The 24,376-nt window shown below is 38.9% G+C and overlaps 1 long non-coding RNA gene across 2 annotated transcripts; it reads right to left on the bottom strand.

Annotated features, from left to right (window-relative positions):
* Positions 1 to 137: 137 nt before the first annotated feature.
* Positions 138 to 22,627, bottom strand: LOC125613594. 2 transcript variants are annotated; one of them, XR_007344157.1, is made up of 5 exons: positions 22,576 to 22,627; positions 4,985 to 5,168; positions 1,956 to 2,019; positions 1,346 to 1,523; positions 138 to 1,144 (listed from the first exon to the last, which is right to left on the bottom strand). It is a non-coding gene; the product is annotated as an uncharacterized LOC125613594 (long non-coding RNA). The 2 variants fall into 2 exon arrangements; XR_007344156.1 differs by lacking the exon at positions 1,956 to 2,019.
* Between the last annotated feature and the right edge of the window lie 1,749 nt (positions 22,628 to 24,376).

Raw genomic sequence — 24,376 nt, 5'->3', positions numbered from 1 at the left:
ATTATATATATATATAAAATATATATATATAGCATATACACATGAACCAAGAAGAATATATGTCATGCTGGATCTTAGTGGTATGTACACACACACACACACACACACACACACAGCCCTACACACAGCTGGCCCTCTGCAGGTACAGGTTCTGCATCTATGGATTCAACCAACTGCAAATTGAAAACATTTTTTAACAACAGTCCTGTACTAAAGGTGTACACTTTTTTCCTTGTCATTATTCCCTAAACAATACAACATAATAACTATTTACATATTGTTTACATTGTATTGTGTGGTATAAGTATCTAGAGATGATTTAAAATATACTTAGAAGATGTGTGTGCATTGTATGCAAATACTGCATCATTGTATATAAGGGACTTGAGCATCTATGAATTTTTTGTATCTGAGAAACCAATACCTGTGTGTACTAAGAGACAACTACACACACACACACACACACACACACAGATGGTCCCTGACTTGAGACTTAACAATGCTTCAACTTGCAATTTTTGCCTTTACAATGATAGGAAAGCAATATACATTCAGTAGAAACTATACTGCAAACTATACCTTTGATCTTTTTTCCAGCTAGCAATTGTGGTAGGCTACTCTCTCCTGATGCTGGTGGTGGTATTGAGTCACAATTCCAAGTTAGCCACTGTATTGTGAGGGTAAAGGACCAATACTCCACTGTGTGGTATGTTGATAAACTAAGATGTTCAGTAGGCTATAGGTATTAAATGTGTTTTCATTTTATACTATTTTCAACTTATTGTGGGATTATTAGGACATAATCCCATTACAAGTCAAGAGGATTTGTGTGTGTATGCACATTGCATGTTTCTGTATGTAATTATTAACATATATGTGTAATACTTTTTAGATATGGAGGAATATTGGATGACAAAGGCCCAATTGGAAAAACTATATATGCTTGAGCTATTTAAATCTATTTAATTTTAATGATATGAGTTTATTGTTCCAAACTCTTGAACTCACTCAAGAGGAAGTTGATTCATATCCCAGTGTCTTGGGCTCTTGTCCTGAGGATATTGCCTCCTGTGTTCTTCATGGGAAAGAGCTCTGGAGGGAGTCAGCATCTTCATATTTGCATGCATCTAATGTTCTGAGGGCTCTTAGAAAAAAAGATCAGATTATAAAAGTCATGAAAATTACTATTGTGAAAAGAAATAATTAAATTTTATTTATGGTATCTATTGCCCAATGTCTAAGGAGTTGCTCAACTAAGCCTCCTGGGGGTGTGAGGCAGAGATGGGCAGAAAAGGTGCAGGAGGCCCTGGTAGAAGTACCACCACAGCCTGCCGCATAAACTCACCTGCTCACTCACTGCCAGGGAAGACTTCCAGAGCAGGTGTTCCTTGGGTGTGTAGGGAGGAGGGAAGGAAGGAACAGGGCACTGGAGCCAAGCTAGCTTCTCTGTGCTGTGTTCTTGGATCCCCATCCATCAGCAGGCGTGTGCTTTTCAGGGTGGTCATACCTCACTCCATTCAGAACTGCAAAATGACAAGCCACTTGATTTAGCAGGAAGGGTTGCGAGCATGTTATTTGGAGACAGATAAGACATGCATATAGAAGGAGGGGGGTCTGGTAATAACACCTTGAGTGGCGTTTCCAAAATTTGCACACTTTAAAAACAAAATTCATTCTCATAAAATTTGATGTCTTTAAGGAATTACTATGAAGGACTGGGGATGTGGCTGGGTGGTAGAGTGCTTGCCTAGCATGCCCAAGGCCCTGTGTTTGATCCTCAGCACTGCAAAAAATAAAATAAAGGGGAGGAATTGCCTTGGTATCACAGTTGTGAAGGTTATTATGAAAAGACAAAACAGGAAGGAGTGAGCAAGCAGGAATCCAGTACTCCTGAGAAGGACAGCACCTTCCCCTCCTGGGCTTGTTCCTTACCACCCCTATGAGGGTTTGTTCACCAGCAGTCTGCCCCAGAGATTGCACTGCCAGGTTAGAACCTGGTTACTCCCCTGAGCAAGGAATCTGGAAAAAAAGGAAGAGAGATGAAAGAAAGAAGGAAAGAAGAAAAAGCAAAGTATAGCACGCGTTTACCTGAGTAAATCTTAGCTGTTCTCTGCCTGGACTCAGTTACTTGATTGAGTCTCAGTTTCCTCACCTATAAATTGTCTGTAACACCCACCTTTCAGAGCATTATGAAAATAAGGTAAAGTTTGTATCTTGTGTAGGTTCTCAGAAGGGACCTTAAACAAGGATTTGAGTGCAAGTAGCTTATGTGGAAGGGGGAGGGGTTCCAAGGAGAGGGCACTCTGAGCAGGGGGCATTAAGACAGCAGCATTAGCCAGCCACCTGCCCCTGTGGCTACTGCAGCTTAATAGGTCTCAATAATTCTGTAAAGAAAGAAAAAAGTTACACACACGTGCATACACACACACGTGCATACACACACACACACACACACACACCCCACAAATATGCATGTATATTTGTTCAGGCAAAGTATACATTTAAATATATGGCAACAGCCTCTGGATAAGAAATTGGAGAAGAGGAAAACATGAATAGGAGGGCTTTTTTATACTGCCCTACTATTTCCATGTTTGTGTATATTTTGAAATATAAAGAAATATAAAGTTTTAAAAATTTGCCAATTTTGGTCTTTTTTCTACCTTACTCTCCTTTCTTCATTGATCTTGAGGTTCATTATCTAACAAACTCAGTGCTGCAAAATGACTTTTAAAAGTTTTACATGGGAAAGACCTCAAATGCCCATTAGTGGATGGATTGTGGTATATGCAAGGCAGTGTTATGTAGGAATGGAGTGCTAACACATCTTGTGTATGAACTTGGAAAATTTAGGCACAAAGGCCACATGTTGTCAATTTCTGTTTATAGAAAATAACCAGATTAGGTAAATCCATAGAGATAGAAAGCAGATTAATAGTTGCCAGGGGCTGGGGAAGGAGAAAACAGAGACTGGTGATGAATGGATATGGGATGATAAACATGTTTTAGACCTAGATACAGATGTGGTGTACAACACTGGGAATTCATTAAAAAGAACATCATTGTTCTCGTTAAAATGGTTTATTTTATGTTAAGTGAATCTTACCCCAATAATAAAATAAAATGTTCTTTAATCATGAAAGGAAATCAGTGTTTAGGTTTGATTTAGAAAGCAAAGGTATAAAGAGAAAGAAAAGAAAGAAGGGAGAAAAGCCGGAAGGCAGAGAAAGAGAAAGATTATTCTATCCCCTGCTCAGAGGAAATCATTCATTTTGCTATCTTGGCATTACCTGGCAGCCTAATAATAGTAGTCAAATATATCCCAGATCATAATGCAAGGTATAACTTGCCTGTCTTTTTTACTTTGCATGAATATACTTCATTTAAAATTTGAAATGGAATTATGTTGTACGTATACTTTCACTTCTGTTTTTTTCACCTTAATATGTCACGATTTTTCATGTCATTAAATATTCATCTGCAGTATGATATTTAATACTGCATCGTATGCCAGAGCATGGAATATGTATATAACTTACTCAATGAATCCTTCAGCATGAGCTACTGAGGCACACAGGATTCGTGTTAAGAGTTGAAAACGTGAGGACCGTGGTAATGAAACTGATCTGTGAGTGACTTGAGGTAAGGCCTCCTTCCTAACAGCTGCACCTTATCCATGTGACATTATCGCTGCTCTTCCCACTTTCTCCAACCGAACATCTTCCCTTAGCCAAAATCATACCTGGAGTACTTTATAAAGAAGCCTTTGTTACCAATGGGTAGCTGAAAAAAATATCATGCATTCAAAGGATTCTTCAAATTATTTTGCTCAAGATTATAGCACTGATTGGAACTAAAAGATTCTGCATAAGACTAAATTAAAGGAATTATCTTTTTATATACTTCTTAGTACATTTGAGTTATATACAATAGTGGGGTTCATTTTGACATGCTCATAAATGTATATAACATAGTTTTTTTTTCCATTTAATTCCCAGTATTATTCCCATCTCTCCCCCTCCCTGATAAGGGATTGTATTTTAATTTTTTATTTATATATATTTTTTTATATACTGGGGATTGAACTCAGGGACATTTAGCCACTGAACCACATCCCCAACCCTCTTTGATATTTAATTTAGAGACAGGGTCTCACAGAGTTGCTTAGGACCCTGGCTCAATTGCTGAGGCTGGCTTTGAACTCATGATCCTCCTGCCTCAGCCTCCTGAGCCACTGGGTTATAGGTATGCACCACTGCACCCAACTATATTTTAATTTAATTTTAACTGATACATTAAAACATGAAAACTGGACATATTAATGGAATGCCACGTGATGTTGCTATACATTTGTGTGTTACATAACGTTTAATCAGGTTAAGCCTATTTACTAATCTCCTCAAACATTGATCATTTCTAGCTAGTAAAACTTTTTGAAATCCTTTCCTTGAGATTTGGTATTATCTTTTTAAATGTTAAGATACAAGGAGATTTTCATTTTATTTTACAGAAGGTATTACAAGGCTTGAGAAAATTTATCCAGAAACCAGGACGTTTACAGAACAGAAATGCTGAGAGAAAATGGAGCCTGTTCATCAAATAATGTAGATAAAGTTATCAGCGGTTTGATAGCTTATGAAAACAACAAACTCTTATATTTAACAATGCCATTTCCACCATCTGTTCAAAAGCTACAGTTCCATTTGAGGTCGGTTTACAAAGGTATAGAGCTGAAGGGAACTTTTAAAATGCCCCCAAGTCCCTTTGTGCCTCCACCCTCCAGGCCTTGAAAGGTACTCTATCCACAGAGCCACTCAGGACAGGGGCCCCTGTTCCAATGTTTAGACTTGGAGGATCTGGGTAGTGCCTCTGTAGTAGCAGAGAGGTGCTAGCTTGCTAAAAGTATAATGGAAATCATTATCAGAATAATACTTATTTTTAGAAAGTATGATATTACAATCCATAGATATCAAACTTGGCCCACCTGTTCATAAGTTCTTCAATGTGTATCTTGCACCTTAAATAATATTAATTGATGCTTGTCATTCATTCACTAGATATTTATTGGGTGCTTAGTGACAGATACTTTCTTCAGTTCTGGGGATATGAAGGTAGAAAGGGCAGATAAAGCACTTCTTTCATGGGTCTTACATTCTCTTGGGAGGAACCTGCAATCAGATAAATGAGCCAACAAATAAATCAAATAATTGCAACAAATAGCATTAAGTGCTATAAAGGAAATAAACATGGGCTGCAATTGAGAGAAAGCAAGGGAGATGTCCTGATCTAGTTGGAGGCCCCTTGAACAAGGCCTGCAAGCCGAAAAGAAGCCTGGATTTTTCTTTTCCTTTTTTTTTTTTTTAATTAATGTAAGGCCAAGCATAACTTCTGTAATAATGCTTTCCTAAAAATCCTACATTAGAAGTTAAATAAACTCAAAGTCAATAAAACTCGAATTGTTTTATTTTAATAATAAAGACAGAAGAGTATCCTTTTAAAGATATTTGGGAAACTTACAACATCAGTTAGCTAAATCCAAGGAAAATGCAGGAAAAGTGGATGGGGCCAGGGTGCTGTATATGCTGGTGTGCTCTGAAGAGCCCCAGGTTACACCTCCATTCCCAGCATCCTTTTGGTGTACAGTGTTTGTCCCAGATATTTCCTTTTTAAATGGAGTGTGTTTATTAGCAATTGCATTAAAACAAACTGAAAAGGGTAGAAAGCCACTTTGTACTCCCAGTTTCTCTTCTGACCTCGGGGGCTAATGGGTGGCTTGTGGCAGTGCTGTCTTCACTTTAGCATACAGTAAAGCCGGAGAGAGATCAGCAATAACCCATTTCTCTCTTCTCAGCTTATTCAGAGTGATGTCGCTAATGCTTCCTCTTCAGGAGCACGGCTCAGAGCCACCATTGTTAAAATGAGGTTGCTTAGTCATGTGCCGCAGTCTGGCTGGGCACAAATCACGAGCCACTCCGACTCGGCTGTGGCCCTCAACAGTCATGGGCTGGCACGGACAGACAGCTCCTTCCTGTCTCACGTCGCATGACACTGAAGCTGTAAGACCCTTGGGATATCAGTTTGTGCCACTGTCTGTAGATTCACAAAGTCACCGAGTAAGTGGGAAGGACTGGAAAGTACAAGTTAGGTGTACATAAAATGTGTACAGAGTGTAGACAAGCAGTCCTGTTGATGAACTCATTGTGCTGTCTTAATGCTAATGCCAAGTTCAAATCAGTGTCATATAGCAATTGAAATAAAAATTCAATTTATTATAATAATAGTTAAAGATTTTTGTCCAAAGTAAAACTTTTAGGGTTTTATTTTGTTGTAAGTGAAACATCTGAAATTATTATGAATGTCCTTGGGAATTCAGTTACAGGTTCAACATTGAGGAATAAATTATATGCTTTTGCAGTTATTATATGATTACCAATTTTTGTGGTGTGCAGCATTGTGGAAAACACAATCCTCTTACTAAAGTAAACCCTTGGATCAGAAATTTACTTGGAACCCACTGCCATACAAACAATGCACAATTGTGTTCTACCAATTGAAATAGAAGCTGTGTTGTCCAAGTCCACAAGTTTTTTTACATACATGCAGATAGGCCTAGTGTGGTCACAAGCTTGTTAACCACTCCCTGGCAGACTGAAGCAAGAGAATAGCAAGTTTGAGGTCAGCCTCAGCAACTCAGAGGGACCCTAAGCAACTTAGCAACAACCCATCTCAAAATAAAAAGTCAAAAGTGTGGGGATGAGGCTCAGTGATAAGCACCTTTGGGTTCAATCCTCAATACCCCCCCCCCAAAAAAAAGAAAAGAAACAAAAACAAACAACAACAAAAACACACAACACCACCAACAAGAAAATGTACACCAAAAGAAATGTACATATATGAGATAAGATTACTGAACTACACAGTCTTCATGGTGACACTGATACTGAAGTGAGAAAATACTTAGATATGGCAGAATGTGAATTCATTCTTCACTGACTATCATTAACTAGTTTAAGAAGCATTCAAGTCTTTGAAGAACAAATTTGTAACTCAGCCCAAATGTACTACAATGGCACTGAATGCTTTTTGCAAACGTGTTCTTGAAATTGTGGTGTGTTTTCTTCAAAATCAGATGTAAATCCTTAATCAAATTATTCAATGAATGGAGTATCCCAACACTTTAGTACTTAAACTTTAACAAATTTCGATTATTGAAGACAAAAGCTTGTAACCAAGAAGATATTGAAATCACACCAAATAAAAGCAAGTGAAGAACTGAAAAAAAATCAGAAGTGAGAATTCAAATGGATTATAAGATTTAAATTTAAAGTCTGTGATTGCTCTTTGGGCTATTTAGACTTATATGAAGAAATATTTGATACATTCCTTATTTTTAATTGTATAATAATTCCTATACAACAATAAAAAGGAAATTGAAAACACCTATATTTTGCAGCATCTATATTTGTTTAAAGTTCTAAAGAATCATATTATGGAGTGTTTTTTTTGTTGTTGTTGTTGTTTTGTGGTGCTGGGGATCACACCCAGGACCTTGTGCATGCAAGGCAAGCACTCTACCAACTGAGCTACAGCCCCAGCCTGTTATGGGGAATTTTTGATGTTTCTTTCCTTTAAAAAAATGTGTCAAACAAAGATATGAAATTGATAGTCAAAAGAAACTACCTATGGAAATATTTGAATTAAAACATTTACACATTTAAATACCCACCAAAATAAATAAATAAAATTAGAGTTAAAACTCTTACAATTGGTGTGAATATACTTTGTATACAACCAGAGTTATGAAAAATTGTGCTCTATATGTGTAACAAAAAATATAATGCATTTCTGCTGTCACATATAAATTTTAAAACATTAATTTTTTAAAAAACTCTTTTTTTCTTAGAATTTTCTGTGAGCTTATCAGGGATTATCTAGACCTTAAAATTTTTTATTTTTCTATTTAAATTGTAAAGATAAAAAAGTGCTAATAATTTCAAATTCATTACAATACAAATTTGAAGGTGGTTTCAGTTACTTTTATTTAAAAATTAAAAATAAAAAGACCCTACTGAAAAGATAATTTTCAGAAAAAGTACCCATGATGTTATTGGAGACAGAGTTTATCTAAGAAACTTATTAAAGTATATTACTATGTACCAAAAATATTATCTTTCTTTGTCTTTATTTATTTATTTATTTAATTTTTTTAGTTGTAGTTGGAAACAGTACCTTTATTTTATTTATTTATTTATTTGTATGTGGTACTGACGATTGAACCCAGTGCCTCGCACATGCTAGGTGAGTGCTCTACTTCTGAGTCACAGCCCCAGCCCCATCCTTCTTTGTCTTTTTATGTTCAAGAATCAATATTTTTGTTTAATTTTTAAAAATTTTGTCTTACTGTATAAGAATATGCTACTTTTACTTTTAGAAACAAACTTACTTATTTATTTATTTGGTACTGGGGATTGAACCAAGAGGTGCTTTACCATTGAGTTACACCCTCAGCCTTTTTTATTTTTGCTTTTGAGACTAAGTAGCTGAGATTAACCTCAAACTTGGAATTCTCCTGCCTCAGCCTCCCAAGTCACTGGGATTATGGTTGTGTACCACCCACCACCATGCCTGATACAATTTTACTTTTTAAAATAGCTTTTGAATAAAACTATCTTGTAAGTTCAATTACAATATAATGAATTAATGATTCAACAAACATTTTTTTAAAACTATATACTGTGGTTCTAATTATTTTTAGCAATATCTTTTTTTTTATTAGTTACACATGACATTACAATGATCTTGGCAATTCATACATTTGAATCATTGGGGTATAATTTCTCATTTTTCTAATTGTACAGATTGCAGAATCACACTGGTCATAGAGTCACCTATATACATACAGCAATCATAATGTCTATTCTATTCTGCTGCCCTTCCTATCCCCCCTACTCCTCCCATCCCCTCCCATCATTTCTCTCTATCCAATCTAATGTTACACACTTTTTTTTTCTTTTTCTCATCACAACATCATACATGTATTCTGTATAACGATGAGGGTCTCCTTCCATCTTCCATGTAACTCCCCTTCTCCCTAAAAAACAAATGCCGAATTCTTCTCTGATATAAGGGGGGTGACTCAAAATGGGATAGGGAGGAAGAGCATGAGAAGAAGACTACCACTAAATAGGAAGGAGAGGTGGGAGGGAAAAAGAGGGAGAAGCAATATCTTTTATTCTTAGAAGTGCCTGGCCTGTACGATAATTTTTGTGGTCCCCCTAGTTAGGCCTGTGTCTCAGACACTTGCTGGTTGGGGCTGAAATGGTGTGGCGAAGCCACCTGGGAACCCCTTTGTTTAATTTATGTCTCAGGGCATGAATGCTTGGTCCCTGCTGGCCCTGAGGTCTTCTACGTTTTAAGAAGTAAATTTTTTAAAAATGCACACAATCCTGGAAAAAGGCTGCCCTTGGTGCACATGGCTCTGCCATGAGAAGAGCCTGAGAAACTCTGATTCTCAGTCTTTGGTATGTGTCAGTCACATGCCCCGAGTGCCTTGCCAACTAAAGAGCAGGTGCTGGCCAGGTGTGCCCTTCCTGCGCTGGTCCGGTGTGGCAGAAGGACCGGCGCGAGAACGCCAATGAAAGGCGAGGTCCAAAGAAAGTTCTGCTTTGAAAATGCTGGCAAAAAGGTGTTTTCAAAGAGCCAGCCTCCAGGGCTAGAGAGGAGGGAAAACATTAAGTGTGGAAACTTGTGGATCCTCAGGGGCAGTTTTTAAGCTGAGTTTGAAAACAATTAAGGAAAGTTGGAAAAATTCGCAGTTTCCCTCCTAAGCCATTTGATCCCAAAGGTCTTGCTCCACAAATCACATGTGATTCCAGTGTTTTCTCAACTACAAAAACTCGGAAAATTCTCCTTTCACTGTGTGGAATGGTGTGTCCAGCTCCACCCTGAAATAGCAGAGTTCAGAGGTGTCTTAGCACTTTCCATTTCTCATGGTTTCTGACTCTCAGAAGTGGAAAATCTGCGACAGATGGGTTGGGATTGCTAATAAGGAAAAAATCAGACATTTTAGTTAAAGTTAAATATTCCAGAAAGTTAGATGAATCAAACACAATTCATTAAAAAAAAAAAGAAGAAGAAAAGAAAAATCAAGCACACCCTCATCATGTCACTTCAAAAACATTCCAGTTTACTTTAAAATCTAACTTCTGAGACACTCCTTTTCCAGGTTCTGCATAACACCGGACCTCTACATTTTATGTTCTTATAATTCTTGAACTTGAGCTTCTCTGCCCCACCCTTTTGTCTTTGTACTGGGGATTGAACCCAAGGGTGTTTAACCAATGAGCCACATCCCCAGCCCAATGGTGACACCATCTATCTAGAGCTAGTAGAGAGGTCTGAATAAATGATAGAGCCCTATGGCTGGTCATAGTAACTGACAATCAATGTTTGCCATTGCACTGGGGGGCAGCATGCTCCTAAGAAAAATGGAGTGGTGCTCTGGAGATAGGTATTTGGATCTTCCAGCACTGGGTACCAACATCACTTGACTCCTGCTTATAAAAAGGGGGTAGCAATTCCTATCTCATAGTGGAGGCAAAGGTCTTCCTGACCTTGGTATATACAATTTGTTTTTTTCCCTTCTTATTTCCTTGGTGGTAATCTATTCATTCACTCATTCCCTAGATATTTGTTAAGAGCTTAGAATCCAATTGTGAATGAGACATCAACCGTTTCCTCTTCCATGAATAGGCAGTGGTCCTGCTCCAATGAGGACAATGTGGAAGGACAACTGATCCAGACTTGGGAGGTCAGGGAAGTGGGAGCTGAAGGAGGGTGGGGATTGGTGGCTGGGAGAGAGGGCTATGGTGGTCATGCATCCCAAGCCGAGGCACAAAGCCCATGCAGACACCTAGATGTGGAGGGTCCCAGCACAGGTGAGTTTGACATGATTGGACCCAATGTAGACTAGCTAAGGCAGGACAGGTGATGTGCATGTAGATATGTGAAGCTCTTTAATGTGTGTAAATACCATCCGCTCTGATCTTAAATCAGCCCAGAGATGGTTGAGGTAGGAGAGTGGTCCTCATTTTAGAGATGAACATACAAAAGTTAATAAAGATTAAATAATTATTCCCAAGTCAAAAGCCAATTTAGGTGAGGTTTTGTGGCAGTTCCTAGGCTACTATCAAGGACATACTTAAGCTCTTATTTCCTTAGTTTTGAGCCAGATATTAAGAGTACTAAGACTAATCCTTGATTTAAAATATTACAGTCCTCACAATGCAAGTCACTTAGTAGGTATTCAGTAAGTGTGTGTAATCTTCACATGAATTAATTTACTTTCTACACTTCATTAGGGAGAGACAATGAACCACAACAGTATTAGAGCTGATATGTGATAACCAAAAGCCATGGGGTAAAATTAAATCTTATTTAAACCCATTACAAAGAGTCTGCATTATAGTTAAATAGTAGGTAAGTAAATGATGCAACATCCATCCACAGTTCTATTGTGCAGCCATGACTCTGACAGAGAGAGAGGGAGATATGATATATCCAGTTGGGAACAAGGTGCAAAACAGTGTTAAAGTATTTTAGAGCCCAATTTATATTCAAAATGATATGGCTGGGGGAAAATAGGCCACATGCTTGTTTATGTACAGACTATCTCAGAGGAGAAGTTCTCCCAGGGTCGAGGCATGCTGGTAGGAGGGAGATTTTCACAGTATACCTTTTGAACCATTTTATTGAATTGTCTATTTTAATTGCATCAAATTTAAAATATAGAAGATATTTTATATCAGAAACTCTAATTTCACTGTCTGGTTTTCCTGGGTTTTTGACCTCCCATGAAGCGTAGACAGAAACTAGTCTTGTAGACATTAACAATCCTTACAGTTGTCTGGAGTTTTTATAATTTCAAAGGCTCGTTATCCTAGTATCAGTAAATGTTTAACCCTGGCCCTCGAAGTAGTTTCACTATGAATATTGGTTGATATTTTTGTTTATGTGAACAAGTAAGGTGAAAGTAAAACAATAAAGATAAACATCAAAACCCAACTCATTCATCAAAGATGGGAGCAACTCTGCTGAATTGTGTAATGTTTTTCAGAAGCTGAAAGAGTATTTTCTTCCAGTTTTATTCTAGCGGCAGAACACAGCAGCTGCAGATGTGACACATTTTAAAATTGAAGCTACATTATTGACATTTTCTCCATCGTGTTCTTAAGTTTAGACAATAAAAAATGATAAACTGAACATTGATTTATAGCATTTTAAGTTTTGTGGTGTAAACACTCTCATCGAGAGAGAGGGAGATATGATATATCCAGTGGGGGAACAAGGTGCAAAATAGTGTTAAACTGAACATTGATTTATATAGCATTTTAAGTTTTGTGATGTAAACACTCTCATCGAGGCTGATTTCAGGCTACCCACGTTACTCCACTGAACGTAGAACTGGGAACAAACATGCAGCAGGGATGACAGGGGTAAAAACCTCAGAAGCCCAGGTGACAGTAAAATGGAGCAGCATGATTATGAATCAAGGAGCTTTTAGTATTTTTAACTTCATTTTAAATATATATTTAATTGAGATTTTATATTTTCAATTTGTATAATAACTGCATTTAGCTTCTAAAAATGTAATACTCAACTCCCAGGAGCCTATAGGATTGTCTCCAGGGGTCTGCAGGAACACAGGCCTGCCTTGTTCCACAGAGCCTCCCAGAATATTTCCCTATGGCAGAAGCATATTAGGAAGTAATGTTAATAAAAGGGCAAATCATTTAGCAGACAGAGTAGGACCTGCTGACTCTACCCTGAATAAAGAGAGATGGCTAGTCCTGGTGGCTCACAATGCAAATCTCACCACCAAGCCATTGAAAGTAGGAAAGAGGGGGAGAGAGGGAGAGAAGAAGAGAGGGAGACAGAGGCCCAAAGTCTCTTTTAGCTCAAATACTCTAATAATGGAAGCTTCTATGCTCCAGATGCTGTCTTTGTACCTTGGACAAGCTGCTTGGCCTTTTGGAGTCTTGGTTTCATTAAGAAGACTTTAAACGAGAAGAAATAGTGACTCTGACGGTTGTGAGGAGATGAAATACCATCCGTAGGTCATCAGAAACAACCAAGCCTGCCCCAGCAGGTGACTGGATAAACAACTGTGCTTGCCAACATTGATGGACTGCTAGTCAGAAAGTGTGAGGACTGGGGAGGGTGTGGGGTGTAGAGGGGGGATTCACAAGGAGCACAGGCTTCAGGGAGGTCATGCAGACGTCCATTTTCTTGAGTGCAGTGAGGTTTCAAGGCAGATACATGTGTCAAAATGCATCCAATTTTACATACCTTTTAAATACATGCAATTTATCATGTCAATTCTGCTTCAATAAACTGTTAAAAAAAAAAAACAAGAGACCAAAACCAGATTCTTCCTCCAGGACTTGAGTCTGCAGTGAATCCCTTCTTTCAAGGAGCTGCTGAGTTAGGGAGCAGTGCTTCCCCATCAGGAAGGAGATACAACTCTCACATAGTTTGTCCCCTTACCGTGTCCCAGGGGATCCATCCACATGACGGGTGAATCACAAGCTAACAAGTCTCAACACCCAAGTACTTACAGGAAGCTTGCAGCATGTCTATCTTTCAAATTCCTGACTTTGAACTCTTCGAGCACCTCGCTTTACATGGTGCTGCCCACCTTTTACATGGGCACAGCCGTTTTGCAATCTGCTGTCTACCCAAATTGCACACTAACTCGACTCTTGGGAAAAAGTGAAAATAAATAAGTAAATAAGAACATGGATAAGTTAATTGAGAAATTGGTTGGAATTAGCATTTCTATTAAAATTTCAGGAGAAAACTATATGATTTAATGTTTTCAAGGTGATATGTTCACATGGTACGTATTTAAAAATCCAACAGGGTGTATGATAAACAGTCATTTTCTGGCCACTCCTTAATGGTGACTGCCATTAGCATATTTGTTGCTATCTTTCCGAATGCATGAGGAAGTGTGTATATGTCTACATTTCCCCTGCCCCCAAATCCAGTCCTGTGGGTTAAATAAGCTCACCAGGTGAGCCCCATACACAGTGAGGTTTGAGAAGCAATGAGTGCCATCAGCTCAATTATGCTCTCAAATTTGTGTCTTGAAGCCCTGACTCCCACGTGACTTATTTGCAGGTAGGGTTGTTTAGAGGAAATTAAGGTTAAGAGGTCATTGGGGAGAGCCTGACCCCAATAGGACTAGTGTCCTCAAGAAGAGAGATGGCTCCCTTTCCACATGCACACAGAGGGAAGGCCATTGAGCACACCCAGAGGATGGTACCTGTGAGCCAGGAAGAGGGGCCTCAGGAGAAACCAGTCTTCCCCTGGCACCTTGATCTTGGACTTCCAGCCCCCAGAACTATAAGAAAATAAGTTTCTACTGCTGACACCACTTAATCTGTGATTCTGTTACAGCAGCCCATGAAGACTAATACCCTGAAAAATATTGTCCCTTTCAGTTTTGTCAGTTATAAAATGTGGGTGTTTTTGTCAAATTTGTGAAGAGTGTGTGTGTGTGCACACGCACGTGCGTGCACATGCTGGGAATTGATCCCAGGGTCCTGAATATAACAGGCAAGTGCTCTACCACTGACTACCTCGGGCCCTGTCCAGAATTCTTGAGGCTATAATGACAAAACTTGACTGAGCTGGAAATGGGGATGAGGGTCAGAGGAGAGGACAAATGAAAGGGAAAGATCCAGATGACATTTCAATTGGCCCCTCTACCTCATTTATTATTTTAAACTATAGAACAGCTTAAGTCACAATATATAAAAGTCATGAAATCCTCCCACTCATAGATAGCATATTGATGGATAGCTGAAGGGAATGGGACCTTATTTAAGATGTATATATGCATAAGCTCAACATTTTCCTTTCCTCACTAGTGATCCTATTTCATGTTTTTTTTTCTTTTTTTTATTTATGAGTATCATAAATCATATTTCCAATGAGGAAGAGGAAACATGGATCCAGTAGCCAGTGGGGACAAGGGTAGGTCACAAAGCTGCAGACCTGTCTTGAAGGCCCCCGGAAGGTGGTGGTATCTGCAGCCATCCAAGCAGGCAGATAACACTGAGCAGGCCACTCCAAATGGAGGGACAACTGGTCCCTTGAAAATCAGTGGACAGTGGAGAGAGAATAGAAAGAATAAAATCGCAGGGACCCCCCACCCCGCATCCAGTAGTGTTAGGATTAACCTTAGACTCAGTCTAGACCAGCGCCTAAATTAGGAGTGCAGTTGGAGGGACGGAGAAGGTGGTGTAGACTCAAAGAACAATGGGTAGATGAAAACGTATGTGAAGGTGACCACAGGAAAAGGAAAGGGAGGGGAATAACAGGTTTTCCAACTTTCTCTGCCAAGAATCATCTTGGTCTTGCTAAACCTACAGAATTCCCAGACGCCTTTCCTAGAGATTCTCACTTAGTAAGTCTGAAGTGAAGCCCAGGAATCCACGTGTCTTTCCTACTGTGAGGGCAATGACTTCCAGGTCTCTGGCTCAGGTGACTTGAGTGGAAGGAACATAATTAACTGACTTCAGTTTTGGATGTGTTCAGATTGAAGTATCTCTGGAAAATAAAAATTATGTTGATTAATTCTATTGAGCATTTACTCTTTACCAGGGCTTTAAATACACTAAGCTTTTAAAATCTGTACATCTTTCATCTGAAAGAACTCGTATTATTACACCCATTTTGCAAGTGAGAAAGCTGAGCTGTTGAATACATCAAGTCATTTTCTATTAATGACACAATGAGTAAAGGGCAGATTTGGGTTTCAACCTAGTCACATCTTACTCCAAATTCTTCATTCTTTCCAACTATGCTTTTTTAACTGCTAAATGGATACAGCTTTGGGAAGGAACACTGAGTCAAATTACAGATCCAGTCTGGAAATGATGATTTGAAAGTGGAAATTTGTTTGAGATTGTGCAAGGAAAGCCCAGAGAGAAAAGCACTGGACAAAGGTGGAGATGTGTTTCTGTTTGAACAAAAGGGCAGAAAATGAGAAAGTCTCTAGGGTCAGAGAGATCCAAAGAGAACGAAGGGATGAGCATTGTATAAATGGAACAAGTCCAATTGCCAGACAGAGTACATTTAAATTCAGCAGAGAGTTCCAGGAAAATAAATTTTCATTGCTTGGGACAATAGGGGATAATGGTTGACCTTGTCCTGGAAGGTAGGGAGAGAAGCCCTGTCTCTACAGATTAGGAATTGAGAAATGAGGAAATGAAATGTGAGAGAGAAAACTGTTCAGTGATACTCATCATAGTATAGTGAAGTCAATTTTATTCAGGATCTTTGTGATAGACACTACATGCACTGGGGTCTTGCAGTGGAGGAGAGAGATTGGGCTCAACTCTAAATACAGAAAGGGAAAGTGGGAATTTATAGCCAAGAAGTAGGGGAAAGCATTTTCATTACAAAACACCATTTCATAATGTGATTTTTTTCACTTAATTTTATGGCACTTTATCATGTCATTAAATATTATTTTAAAATATCTTATTACCTAGTGATTTCTTATGTAGGTTCTCTATGTTTAGGGCTAACGAAACATTTTCAGATTACTCTCTAGGAAAATTAGATCCATCTCTTTTTCATCAGAAATATATCGGTCCTACTTTGCCATACTCTACTGTGGGACTATCAATCTTTTTCATCATTGCCAATTTGACAGGGAAAATAGGAGGTAGAATTGTAGATTTTAATTTGCATTTCTTTGATTATCTTCAAGATTAGCCATTATCATTACTTAAATATATCTCTTTTGAAATGTCCACATCTTTTCATCTATTATGAGAGTCATGCTTTTATTATTTTAAAATAATTTTAAAATAATTTTAATATCAAAGACATTAATACTTGTCTGCCATCTTGATCACATTTTTTAAGAAAAAAAAAATTTCTAGGTGTAGTCAGACCTCTAAATATCATGATACAGACATTGCAAAATAATGGATGGTAAAATTTGCAAATATTTGTGAATGTTCTTTCTGGATTATATGTTTTAAATATCAGGAGACATCTTCATCATCATCATTAAAACCATTGCCATGCTTCAACATTTACTCCAGGTATTCTTTTCTTGATTCCTTACTGGAACTAAAGATTTTCCCACTATTATTGTTGCTCGAATTTTACCAATGCCAATAACAATGGGCTTTCTTCATGGAACACTGTTTGTAAAGCAGGCATCAGATGAGCTGTAGGGCTTTTCAATGAAAGGTCTAATTCTTTTAATGAATTCAAATGAAAGGAAAATCAGTGTGTCATAGTATTAGGAGTGGCTGTAGACTTTGGAGTCCTTGTTCCCCTCTTAATAGCCATAGATGTATCCATGGGCCATGTTTCCTCTGAGTTGGTTTCTTCCTCCGTAAAATGGGAATGCCCAGTCTTGCAGGATTTTTGTGAGACTTAAATGAAAGGATGCAAGCCAAGTATTTGTTTCCTAGCCTGACACATGGCAAGGACCCATAAATGCTACTACCATTCTTGGCTAATGCAAGGCCATCCCATGGCTTTGTTCAATGTGAGTCCGTTTCACTCATCTTTCTAAAGTCCCTACCTCCACCGTCCCTCTAAAGTTCTGTTCTACTTAACTTGATCCTTTTGTGAAATTGTGATGGAATAACACAAGGAGAATGTGATTATTATTTCCTGATCGAACCCAGTGACAATTTTTCTGATAAGGAACTTGGAAAGAGCGGCTAACTTCCTATCTAACAACATCAAAACTGGATATTATTGTGATCAAATACCCTCAACAATTGCTTGAAGAAATTCCAAATATTCAAAGATATCAAGGGAACTTATGAATGAGAAGGGCATGGAAAAGGTAAACATAAAGCAAAATGGTCCCTTTCACCTGAAAGAGAAGAACGGAGCTGGGATTCTTTTGGTGATTGCTAATGGATGGACATGGAGAAGCATGGCTCCTGGGGAAGATGTCTCCTGGTCCATCGCAATTGCTTGAAACACAGAAAATAGTAGTCAGGGTTTGATTAGTAGTTGATTTGAGTTCCTTCAATGAATCATAATGGTGCCAGACAGAGGTTACAATAATATTTATTCTCCCCCAAGTCAACTTTTCCAACCTCCAGACCAATAGCCACTTTCTGGTTAGCTCACTTTCAGGATCTAGGAAGTGGAAACAAGAGGCAAGATCTGTATCTTTTTGAAGAAACCAAAGTCAATTCTATACAGTACTCAGTTTCTGGTGGTTCCTGGGCAAATGCCAAATTTATCTCCTCCTTTAATTAACTGTCATCTCATATTGATGGGCGTGTCTCTGACTGCTCTAAGGGGTTCCTTGGTGATATTTCTGTCCAAACACCTTGGAGGGTGTTGCTTGGTTCCAAGTGGAACACCTTCTTAATCACTTATTTGTGCTGTGCCCAGGATTGCCTTCCTTTCTGGAACGGGAGCTCCATGGGAGCAGGGCAGCTGCCCCAGCATGTCCACAGGAACACACAGTTGGCCAGGCATCATGGAGGTGCTCCATTCATTTCCTCCAAGCACACTGCTGAGTGAGATAGACACCTTCTAAGAAAAGACAACACTTCAAACACATCCTCTCCACATCCACACTTCTCTTGGCATATGCTTCTCTTTGCATTTGATGGAGACATTCCTGAAATTTCTCCAGGCAGATCAGCTCAGCCCCTTATCTGCTCTCCCTTTGTCCATATTAACTCTTTACATGGGTCCCAGGGTGGCAGATGGAACCCCCCATGGAGATGGAACACCCCCCACCCTCACCACCGTACTGGAATTTGTTCAGAAGATCAGTAATCCCATAGCTAATCTAGGAACCCTCCATGCCTTCAGTTGTTCAATAAATATAAAGCTAAAGATAGTCAAAACAACAGTAACCAAAACAAACAAGCCAACCCTCACCCCCTTGCAAATACTGGAGCTTGCCTTTATTCCTCACCCCTCAACTCCAGGCCAGCGCACTTGGGACAGAGCTCTTGAGAGCTTGTATTTTTGTTTTTCAGGTAACTTTGTTACAAAGTCATGGTTACACAGAAACACAGGCAGCACTCAGAAAACACTGAGTACTTATATGAACTGTTGAAACCAGCACCAGCCCACATGGAGCAGGGAACATCACCAGGTTTCTGGCATATCCTTCCAGAACTTTTACTTCCTATGTTCTTATTTATCTCTGTAGGTACAGAAATAGCAATGGTGCATTTTCAAAAGGAAACATCTTTTAATCTGCTACAAACATTTACTTGCTTAAAAAGGGCAAAAGTTTTGTTGTAGTAGGAGGAGAGTAATGATTTGTTAGTTTAGTTTAATGGCTATAACTCAGCGCTTGGAAGAGTGCTTGACTCCATAAACTCTTGTTTGAATGGGTAGATAAATGAATGAGTGGATGCAAATGACATCATTCTGTTGAGCAGAAAGTTTTTCCATATTGAGAAGATCATTTGTTGATGTATGTTTCTTTCCTGGGGTAACTGTCCCTATCTGCAATCCTCCCCACAATTCTTCAAAGCAAATTACAGGCTTCCTGTTCAGGGAGGTCTTTTGGAGTGCCTTGAGGTCTTTATAGTGAGCATGTCTAGGGTCTTTAGCCAAAGTTTAAGGGGTTTAATTTAAAAATTCAAGTCAGTGGAAAGTATATATCTTTGTTTTTTAAGAAGAAAAACTTTTTAATTTCTGGCCTGGTCACAATATAACAGAATTAAAAAGCTGCCATTTGAACTTGTAGGAGGACAGAAAATTTTTTTGCCTTCTACCCTTCTAGGTACTCTGTTGGGACCCCTGTAACAAAGTACAGATTAAGAGGAAACCAGAACTCTACTAGCATGCAAATCTCATGTATACAAGGGAGAAACCCAGGAGATGGATAACCCAAAGAAGTGGCTTCAAATTTAGGCTTAGATACCATTTTTTGCTAAAAATAAAGAAGTAAGGGTTCAGAGGTTCTCAGAGGCGGAGGCTCACAGTGTTGCCTCTGTGTATGTCACATTATGGTATGTGGCATGGGGTAAGGGCTGGGGGAGGATAAAAAGGCACCTGTGTCTCCTACAATCATCTAGGTAGAATTTTTACCCAGAATGTGTAAATTAATTTTGATACACAATCACACAAACCCAAAATGTGTGTGGGAGGGGGCATTCTGGGAAGGATTGTAAAAAATGAGCCAGCATGATTATGTTGACTACCAGAAACTGCAGTAGAGTTTAGAAAAGAAAGACACTTTCCCTACTGCCTCTTATTTCCACTGTGGAGATTCTGAAAATGAGCCAGCCAGGAAGCGGACTCTTGGGCTCTGGAAACTAATAAGGATGGCACAGCAAGGTCCATCCTTCACCTACATCATTGCCTCAGGCCAGAAGCTGGAGACAGCATCCCTGGAGTGCACATTTGTGAGTGAAGGAGTAAAAGCCAGATCACACTGTGTCACTCAAAGTTCTGCCGCGTGCCCTCCTGATCATGGGTGCCCCATGCACTTGCTGCCTGATATGAGAGACTGGCATCTCGGAGTTTTTCTGTATTTTCTATCAGCTCCATTTTGCAGCATGGAGATCATTGGTCTTAGCCATAGAATGAAGGCCACATCCACTTGGGGAGGAATGGAAACCTTTATTCATGTAAAAAATGGAGGGGATAAGCAGTTCCTACCCATTCCCCAGCTTCCACCATGATCCCCATATAAACAATCACTTTCCATCCACACCACATGCAGGCCCAGTCAATCCCCAATAGATAATCTTGAACCTCATTCTAGACATCAGTATTTCATTTATACTTTCGCATGTTTCTAAAACATAAAAATACTCCTTGTTTTTCGTTTAACTACAACAAGATAAATATAGCTGATACTTTTCATAGTTCTTTAATGTGTTAAAATATCCACATTGTATGGCTTAAGTAGTTTTAAAGCTTTTGATGTACATTGTTTAAACCGCTTTTTAGGAAGTCTGAGCAAATTTGTATTCTTACCAACAATACTGGAGACTGATTGCTCACCAAATCTTCATTAGAATTATTTTTCTTACTGTGACCAATTTTAATAAGCAAAAAAAAAAAAAAAGGAATCTTACTGATGTCTGAATTTACACTTGCTGGTTTGCCCATGCTGCTGGGTATTTTTCCATTAGCTTATGAATTATTTATACTTCCTCTTTGGTGCCCTTTCTGTTCCTGGCCTTTATATCTGCCAAGGAGCCATCTGGCTTCTGTTTGATATTTCTAGCAATAGAAACTTTACTATTTCAGGGTCAGCAGTTCTGAACAAGGGCTATAATTGCTAGGGAATACCTTCCATTGAATTGAAGACTGTAGATAAAACTTAGTAAAGTCTACCTAGCTCTATCAGGTAGAGTGATTCAAAATGTCTTTCTTAGCAGATGTCATTATTTAAGTTTTGATGGTAATTAGGATGGTCCCTTACATTCTCCAAACCAGCATCCAAGTTCCTTTACCTACCCAGTTACTGTAATTTCTAAGCACCTCATTATTTGGTCCAATCCCCTTTTACACACACCAGAGCTTAACGTCCCTAAAAGAATGTCTCCAGCTCCTTGTTTCTCTTCCCACAAAATGACTTGCAACACAAAAAGGTGATACTCAAATTCTTACCTTCCTGCTCTGTAAAACAGTATAATTTAGTATTTTAAAAGAATCTTTAAATGGTCTACAGATGTAAGTTCAACCTTAACACAAAATCAAACTTTTAGAATTAGGAACCATTATAAATCATCTTAGTTTGTAATAAATATTATACTGACATTTTCTACCAAAAAACAGTCCTACCAGTTGTAAAGTTTTCAGATGCTTTATAAATCCAAGACCAATTTAGGTTCTGTGTGGATTTCTATGTTAGAGTATATAACTGTCCATATGTATTTTCCTAACCTTCAAAAAATTTGCAAAAATGAGATTAGGAAATATTTCACCCTTTTTTAGGGCCAAATGATTTTTTTTAATGCATTGAATTTCAAGTATGGAGAACATCTAGGGCCAGCTTCCTTTCCCAGTTTTCTGGAGAAACAAGTTGGAGTTCAGGGGGGTAGGAACTTTTCTCCAGGAAACAGGAATGGGGGCTGGTTTCAGAAGTAGAAGTCAGGAGGTCAATCCTTTCTCTGAAGGTCTGTCTGCATCTGGGATCACTCACTGGGATACAGGGACTCATGATCTCTTTTCATTCTCAAAAGTTTTCCCTCCTCAAAGATATAACAGGTGGTGAAATCTGCCAAAATAACTAAAGTGAGACAGCAGGAAAAGAGATCATAAGAAATAGTACCTTTGAATATTAATTGTCAGGAATTTAGGGAGAACATGGCTGTATCTTTTCTAAAAATACAAAAATAATAAATTTGTTAGGAGTTCTTGCTACCGTTGGGCCCATAGATCTATGAGAAATAGTGAACTTTTATTTTATGCTATGAAAGTTTAAAGCAGTTTACTACATAGCAATAGAAAACTAGAACGAAATTTCTAAAACACCCCCAATTCTTATTTGTCTTTTTTATAAACCTTTTCCCAATAGATACAATGTGGGAGACCAACCTCACATGTGACTGAGTCACACTCCCCGGCTCAGTGCTGAAGTGCTCAGTCACAGAAATGTGGCAGAGCTTTCCTCACCCTTCTTGGGTTCCAGGGTCGGTGTCTTGTGCATGGGTGTGTCTTGCTACAGCCCCATGGGTGAAGCTATGTTCACCTGTTCCTTTGTAATATAACCCCTTGCACTGTTTAGGATAGAATCTTCCATGGAAGTGCCTTGTGTGTGTCCCCTTCTCTTACTGTGCCCTTGGGTGTGGCCTACCCAGATGTCAGTCAACCTGCTGACATCATGAAGATAGACTCAGCCCCCTGAAACCTGACCCCTTGCCTCATTTGAATAGCTTCTCCTCAATAAAAGGGGTTAGCACCGTGTGCACTCTCTCTCTCTTCCTGCAGACCCTTAAGGTCAGAGGAGCCTTCACAGCTAATACCAAAGAAAAAGGTATTTGTATCTCTTGAGTGGTTATTTTGCACAGCCCAGTCAGCCCAGTTCAACTGGAATAATCCCTGAGCCTTTTAATCTAAAGAACAGAAACCTGGCAATACAAATCATTATTAGAAATTCTAGTGAATGGTGTATTTGATTCCTTAATACTAATTCTGAAAAGCATTGGCCCTCTTTCCCTACCCTAGGTATTTAGGTTTCTGACGATAGTTTAACACCTGAAGAACCGTTTAGAAAAGACACTCCCAGTCCCACTTCACAGAGGAATCACAGTCTGAGACTTCGAAGCCTGACCTTCAGAGGACTGGCAGCCGGCTATGGTTGTTGCTCAATGGTAGAGCACTGGCCTAGCATGTGTGAGGCACTGGGTTTGATCCTCAGCACCACGTAAAAATAACTAAATAAAATAAAGGTATTGTGTCCATGTACAACTAAAAATATACATATAAAAAGAAAGAGGACTGGCAGCTTGGGTTTCTTCTCTCTTAAAAGGGTCTTTTGAAACGCTCGAGAATACCCCACCATGAGGAAACCCAGGTTAACCATTGGGGGAGAACCGGGGCACACTGGCCCACAGCTGCAGTGACCCTCATCCCCCAGTTCACTTTGCCTCCAGCTGAGTACAGCCACAAGGCAGACTCCAGGAGGGACCAGCAGAACAACTGCCCACCCAACACTCAGGACTGTGGGAAACAGTGAGCAGTGTTATTTTAAGCTACTGTACTTTGGGGTGATTTATTATTTAGCAGTAGATATTAATGCTCAATAAAAATAATATTTATTATACTATCATTCAGAAGACTGCATAAAGCACAATGGTGTTTATTTAGATAAAATTGCTAAAAGAAACCTGTTTGCAAAGTGGGAAATGAGAACAAGGTTGAGAAGATGGAGAAAATGCTCTTAAGCCCTTCATGACCTGGGAAACTACCACCACTATGATTGTTAAAAAAATCCCCCAAATGAAATCTGAGTCACTTCATCTTTTTTTTTTTTTTCCTGTTCAGTCTGGAATCATGTGACCATCAAATGCCTTTTAAATACATGTCTTTACACAGTCTTGCTTTCCTGTCCCACCCTCCGCCCCCAACTAGCAACTTTGAAAACTGCTAAGTAGATATTGCAGCAATTGTTTATCAGATTTCCAGATCCAAACCCACCTTCCTGGGAGATATGAGCATCTTGTCTAGGCCAGAATATGGACATTCCAATTTTCTGCCACCCCCAGAGATCTGGACCTTTCATTTTCCTTGTGTACTTTAAACAAGAAAGATGTTAGTGGAGATCTCTCAAGTTAAAAAAAAAAATCTTTTCTTCCTTTAAACAGCACTTAGCACCTTAGAAGAAATTTTAATTTTT

This window comes from Marmota marmota, unplaced genomic scaffold, assembly GCF_001458135.2.
Source record: "Marmota marmota marmota unplaced genomic scaffold, marMar, whole genome shotgun sequence".
Taxonomy (NCBI): Eukaryota; Metazoa; Chordata; class Mammalia; order Rodentia; family Sciuridae; genus Marmota; species Marmota marmota.
This window is presented reverse-complemented; position numbering and strand designations above follow the sequence as displayed.